Source organism: Takifugu rubripes, chromosome 3 (genome assembly GCF_901000725.2).
Source record: "Takifugu rubripes chromosome 3, fTakRub1.2, whole genome shotgun sequence".
NCBI lineage: Eukaryota > Metazoa > Chordata > Actinopteri > Tetraodontiformes > Tetraodontidae > Takifugu > Takifugu rubripes.
In genome coordinates, this window is record NC_042287.1 from 17,381,039 (window position 1) to 17,387,315 (window position 6,277).

The following is a 6,277-nucleotide window of genomic DNA, read 5'->3' on the forward strand; positions in this document are numbered from 1 at the left end:
CTGAAATCGGATTAGCGTGGAAGCTAACATTTGTGTTTCACTTGTTTAGTGAAACCTCCAGGATTTCTCACGCAAGTGTGAAGCAGTGGAATCAATTCATCACTATCTCCCAGTAGAACCAGTCATTTAGTCTTTTCCTGTCTCAGTAACTCTCCAATGATGCTAACAGGTAGACAAGATCAGAGGTGATGAAGATGCTCCTCAGATGCTCCTCAGATGCTCCTCAGATGAGGAAGACTCCTCGGAGGTGATGAAGATGCTCCTCAGATGAGGAAGACTCCTTGGAGGTGATGAAGATGCTCCTCAGATGCTCCTCAGATGAGGAAGACTCCTCGGAGGTGATGAAGATGCTCCTCAGATGAGGAAGACTCCTCGGAGGTGACGAAGATGCTCCTCAGATGCTCCTCAGATGAGGAAGACTCCTCAGAGGTGACGAAGATGCTCCTCAGATGCTCCTCAGATGAGGAAGACTCCTCAGAGGTGATGAACATGCTCCTCAGATGCTCCTCAGATGTTCCTCAGATGAGGAAGACTCCTCGGAGGTGATGAAGATGCTCCTCAGATGCTCCTCAGATGAGGAAGACTCCTCAGAGGTGATGAAGATGCTCCTCAGATGTTCCTCAGATGAGGAAGACTCCTCGGAGGTGATGAAGATGCTCCTCAGATGTTCCTCAGATGAGGAAGACTCCTCGGAGGTGATGAAGATGCTCCTCAGATGCTCCTCAGATGCTCCTCAGATGCTCCTCAGATGCTCCTCAGATGAGGAAGACTCCTCAGAGGTGATGAAGATGCTCCTCAGATGTTCCTCAGATGTTCCTCAGATGCTCCTCAGATGCTCCTCAGATGCTCCTCAGATGAGGAAGACTCCTCAGAGGTGATGAAGATGCTCCTCAGATGTTCCTCAGATGAGGAAGACTCCTCGGAGGTGATGAAGATGCTCCTCAGATGCTCCTCAGATGCTCCTCAGATGCTCCTCAGATGAGGAAGACTCCTCGGAGGTGATGAAGATGCTCCTCAGATGCTCCTCAGATGCTCCTCAGATGCTCCTCAGATGTTCCTCAGATGAGGAAGACTCCTCGGAGGTGATGAAGATGCTCCTCAGATGCTCCTCAGATGTTCCTCAGATGAGGAAGACTCCTCAGAGGTGATGAAGATGCTCCTCAGATGCTCCTCAGATGAGGAAGACCACATGAGGAGACTCTTTGTGATGGGAGGGCTCATTCACGCTCGGCCACCATGATCGATTAAGTGAGACCAATGGAGAGTGTGTGTGGTGACCTTGGGAGCATCATGTGCTTCACACACTCTCTCTTTGTGGCATCTGCGAACGTATCGAAGCGATTAGCAGCAAACAAGCTGGTCACATGATGGCGAGGAGGACGTGTTGGACAGAAATATCTGCTGAACTAACGAGGTCCTGAAGGTCCAGAGCTGCTCGGTGGAGCCCGTTCTGCAGGATCTGAGGGAGTCTGGACCAATCTGGAGGTAATCCCAGGTTTATGGGATGGATGCCAGGCTGCTAGCATGCTAAACAGGATCGCGTGTGATCACTGTTCCTAATTTGAAAAGAACAAAACTTGTCTGGATTTGAACTTTAAAGTAGCAGAACATGAAAACAGTCACTAAAAGTACAGAAGTTTCAGATAAAGGACATCAGCAAGTGTAGATTCTGACTGAAAAGAACAGAAATTAGCTTTAAAATCCAAACACTTTCCAATCAACGCTATCATGAAATTAGCTTCAGAGAATTATTTTCATTTCGCTGGAAAAATCTAAAAACCTAAATCAAGTGATTACGAGCAACACCGACAGAGTTTAAAACAAAATGATCCATCTTCAACTTCACACATTTCAGGTCCTCAGGAGGAAACTCCATCTCCCAGCATCCTTCACTCTCAGAGCCATTGTGACGCACAGCGCCCCCTTCAGGACGCCGCTGTTCGCGCTTTTCTTCCTTCAGACGGAATCAACAGCAGGTTTGATTAAAAATGAACGAAATATTAATTTTTTTAAACAGTTTAACAGTTTCCTGGACAAAAAAGTCTTTTTAGCATCAACAAAAACATGTATTTCCTGTCGTAATATGAAATGTTTCTTTAAATACGTCCAGAACGGAGCATCTCTTGTGTTTATGTTTTATTCCATAAAATCATGGAAATTAATGTCCAGATCGATTTGCAATAATCATCCAGAGAGCCGGAAAATGTTTCAGCTCTGTTTTAAATTAAATAAATTATATTAGTGGTAATTATGACAGTGTTGAGTTTTACAGGGAATTACACAAATTAAAGTTTATTTAATGTTTGTTTCAGGTTGGAACAAGAAAAACTCGTTTGAACCCAAATGTGGAAACGAGATTTTAGCTGCAGCTTTGAAATTAATTTAAACATTTTTATGTGACGTATGTGTGTGCGTGTGTATATTTATGTGTGTGTGTGAGTGTGTGTATGTGTGTGTCTGTGTGTGTGTGAGAGAGTGTGTGTGTGCGTGTGTATGTTTGTGTGTGTGTGTGTGTCTGTGTATATGTGTGTGTATGTGTGTGTATGTGTGTGTGTGTGTGAGCGCGTGTGTGTGAGTGTGTGTGTTTATGGGGATGTGTGTGTGTGTGTGTGTGTGTGTGTGTGTGTGTGTGTGTGTGTCCTCATTCCTATTGGCTGCCTAAACTCTTCGGAGCTGTTCCTAGTGGAACCAGGGGACCCAGAGAACCTATCGGCGCCCGCCCCCCCCCCCTGGACCAGGCTGCTCCCCGAGCCTCAAGTGTTCCTCCGCTCGGTTAAATAGACGAAACTCCTTCACAAGCAGAACAAACAGTCAACACATGAGCGGCGGCATCTTCTGCGTTCTTCTCAGTCTTGTTCCCCTCAAACGCGAGAACCTCCGGTCTGACCCTCCTGGTTCCTGGTTCTGGCCCTCCTGGTTCCTGGTTCTGACCCTCCTGCTTCCTGGTTCTGCTCTCCCCTCGCCTCAATGGTACCATGTCGTCTCTGCCAGGAACCATTCCGCGGATGATGCGTCCTGCTCCCGGACAGAATTACCCCCGCACCGGGTTCCCTCTGGAAGGTAGGCTCCCCGTCCTCCGGGCCTCTCACGCACACGCTCGGGCCGCAGTCGCAACATTTAAATATTGGTGTGTTTTTGGAAAAAACATTTAATTTATCCGATTCATCTGATTTAATTTCAATTCTAAATTGAACGTGAGTGAAACACTCACGGAGCAGAAAGTTTTCTGCTCGCTGCTGATTTTTTTTACGGTCAAGAATTAAAACCGAACCGCGACGGTGTTTCTGGTTCCGTGTCCTGGGTCGGTCCTGCTTGGACCGAACCTTCGGACACGGAGGGAGGAAGAGGGCCCAGGTCCTCAGCATCACCGTTATACTCATTTAGGTGGAGCAACCAGCCGCGGCTCAGTTGTGCAGAATAAAGTGCAGCTCTGAAGCGGACGTCCTGTCCCCACAGTGTCCACGCCGCTGGGACAGGGACGCGTCAACCAGCTCGGCGGGGTGTTCATCAACGGCCGCCCGCTGCCCAACCACATCCGCCACAAGATCGTGGAGATGGCCCACCACGGGATCCGGCCCTGCGTCATCTCCCGCCAGCTGCGCGTCTCCCACGGCTGCGTGTCCAAGATCCTCTGTCGGTACCAGAGACGGGCTCCATCCGGCCCGAGCGATCGGAGGCAGCAAGCCCCGGGTGAGAGGGGCGACCGTTATTAAGCAGGTTATAACACAAGAGCGCGCGTAATAACACCGCCAGCAAAAACAGTGTTCTTATTAATAACGCCAACAAAAATATTTTAATCAATAACACCACGACCACAATATTATTATTATTATTAATAACTCCAACAAATAATAATATTATTAATAACTCCGACAAATAATAATAATATTAATAACTCCAACAAATAATGATAATAATAACACCAGTAATAATAATAATAACATCAACAATAAGATTATCAATAATAATATTATTATTAATAACACCACCACCACCAACAACAACAATAATTACAACAATAATAATAATAATACTAATGTTTTATTAGTAGCAATCATTTTAAAAGGCCTTGAACGCATCACCGACCCTCACCGACTGCTCTCTGCCCCCGCGGCCCCCCCGCAGCAGGTAGCCACGCCGGACGTGGAGAAGCGGATCGAGGAGTACAAGCGGGACAACCCGGGAATGTTCAGCTGGGAGATCCGGGATAAGCTGCTGAAGGACGGGGTGTGCGACAGAAGCACGGTCCCTTCAGGTGAGGCCTCCTCCGGTAAGCGCCCTCTGCTCCTTTATTATTATTATTACTATTACTATTATTATTGTTATTATTATTATTATTGTTATTATTATTATTATTATTTTTATCATTATTATTATTATTATTATTATTGTCTGAATATTATAATATTATTATTATTATCTGAAGTCATCTTTTTGCCTGCAGTCAGTTCGATCAGCCGCGTGCTGAGAGCTCGATTTGGAAAAAAGGACGATGAGGAGGAGTGTGATAAAAGGATGAAGACGGGGAGAAGAAACCAAACACAGCATCGATGGAATCCTGGGGGACAAAGGTAGGCCATGCGGGGCACCAGGCCGCGCCGCGCGCCGGGGCTTTAGGCACCGCGGGGCCGCTCCTGCTTTGAACTCAGTCTCCGCCGCGATTTGTCTACAAATTGGACCCAAATTGGTCGTTTTGTCGCTGGGAGTATTTCCGCCTCTGAGACGGCTCCGGCCTCCCCAGAGCCGCTGCATTATTAATGACGCGGCGCGGCGGAGCGGCGGGCGGCGGGGCGGCGGAGCGGCGGCGGCGGGCGGCGGAGCGGCGGAGCGGCGGGCGGCGGGCGGCGGCGGCGGACGCGGCGGCGCGTCGCGCTCCCGCAGCGCCGCTCAAACGTTCCCCCGGAAGCAGCGCTGACGGTGGACCGAGTGATTTAGTGATAAAAGAACGGATGAGGGTCGCCGCGTCTCAGGGGCCAGGAACCTGTCCGCGTGCACGGTTGCCTCAGGGTCAAAGGCAGGAATGTGATCACGTTGATTTTGGTTTCACATCATTTCTGTTTGGAGCCTAAATATTCCCAAAGTTGATTTATGTGAAAACGATGTCATAATTTTAAAATTGAATGTGATTTCTGACACACTTATCATATTCTGACATCACTGACAGATATTTCCGTTTTGAAACGAACCAATCAATCGATTTAATACTGATTAGAACAGTTAAACAGAGGGTGACACTTAAATCCATTGAAGTTGGATATTTTATAAGTGACACTTTATAGGCAAGAATTAAACATTTATCTCAGAAAATAGAGAAAAAAGTGGAAGCATCAGGATCAAAGAGGATTTGGTGTAAAATCATTGATGTTGCTTCTTAATCATCTGGCTGGACCTGATGGTTTGGGGTCGCTGCCTCTGATTGGCTGTGTGTTTATTTGAATTTGGGCCTCCCAGTAACCATCTGACTGGTTTGACTGGTTAATGAGCTGCGCCCATTACAGCTGCTAATGGAAGTGCTGCTGCGGTGGCTGCTGGCGCGGCTGGAAGAGCTGCGAGGCCGTAGGAGCAGCTTTATCCCATCAGCCCTCTCTGGCTCCGGCGTCCTGTTCAAGAGCTTTAGAGCAGATTAAATTGAGCCTTTTCTTTCTTTTCACTTTCATCTCTCGGCTTCACTTCGCTGCAGCTTCAGCCGGCGGCCAAACGTTCAACGTTTCTGCTGCTTTCTTCTCAAAGACTTCATTTGCTGGATGTTTTTGGCGGCACCGAGCTGACGGTTGTTCAGCTTCTCGCTCATTTTTAATAACAGAACTTTCATATTTATGATTGAGCTGTTTTCATGATCCTGACAGCTGAGAATCATCGTCAGAATAATGAAGGCTGATAAACGTTTGTCCAGCATAAAGGCGGATATTTGTTGACTGTACTGGTCCCACTGGAATGTTCCGCACCGGCCTGTACTGGTCCCACTGGAATGTTCCGCACCGGCCTGTACTGGTCCCACTGGAATGTTCCGCACCGGCCTGTACTGGTCCCACTGGAATGTTCCGCACCGGCCTGTACTGGTCCCACTGGAATGTTCCGCACCGGCCTGTACTGGTCCCACTGGAATGTTCCGCACCGGCCTGTACTGGTCCCACTGGAATGTTCCGCACATGAACTAAAGCTACATGACTGACGTCTTTCAGCTGCCGTTATTGACTCTGGGTTAACTGGGAACGTCCACTAGAGTCCAGAATAAATCCCATCCTGAGAGCGGTGTGTGTGTGTGTGTGTGTGTGTG

At 48.0% G+C, this 6,277-nt stretch overlaps 1 pseudogene; it reads left to right on the top strand.

Annotated features, from left to right (window-relative positions):
- The first annotated feature begins 2,693 nt into the window (after positions 1-2,693).
- Positions 2,694-6,277, top strand: part of LOC101071777 (paired box protein Pax-7-like) — a 6,502-nt pseudogene continuing 2,918 nt past the window's right edge.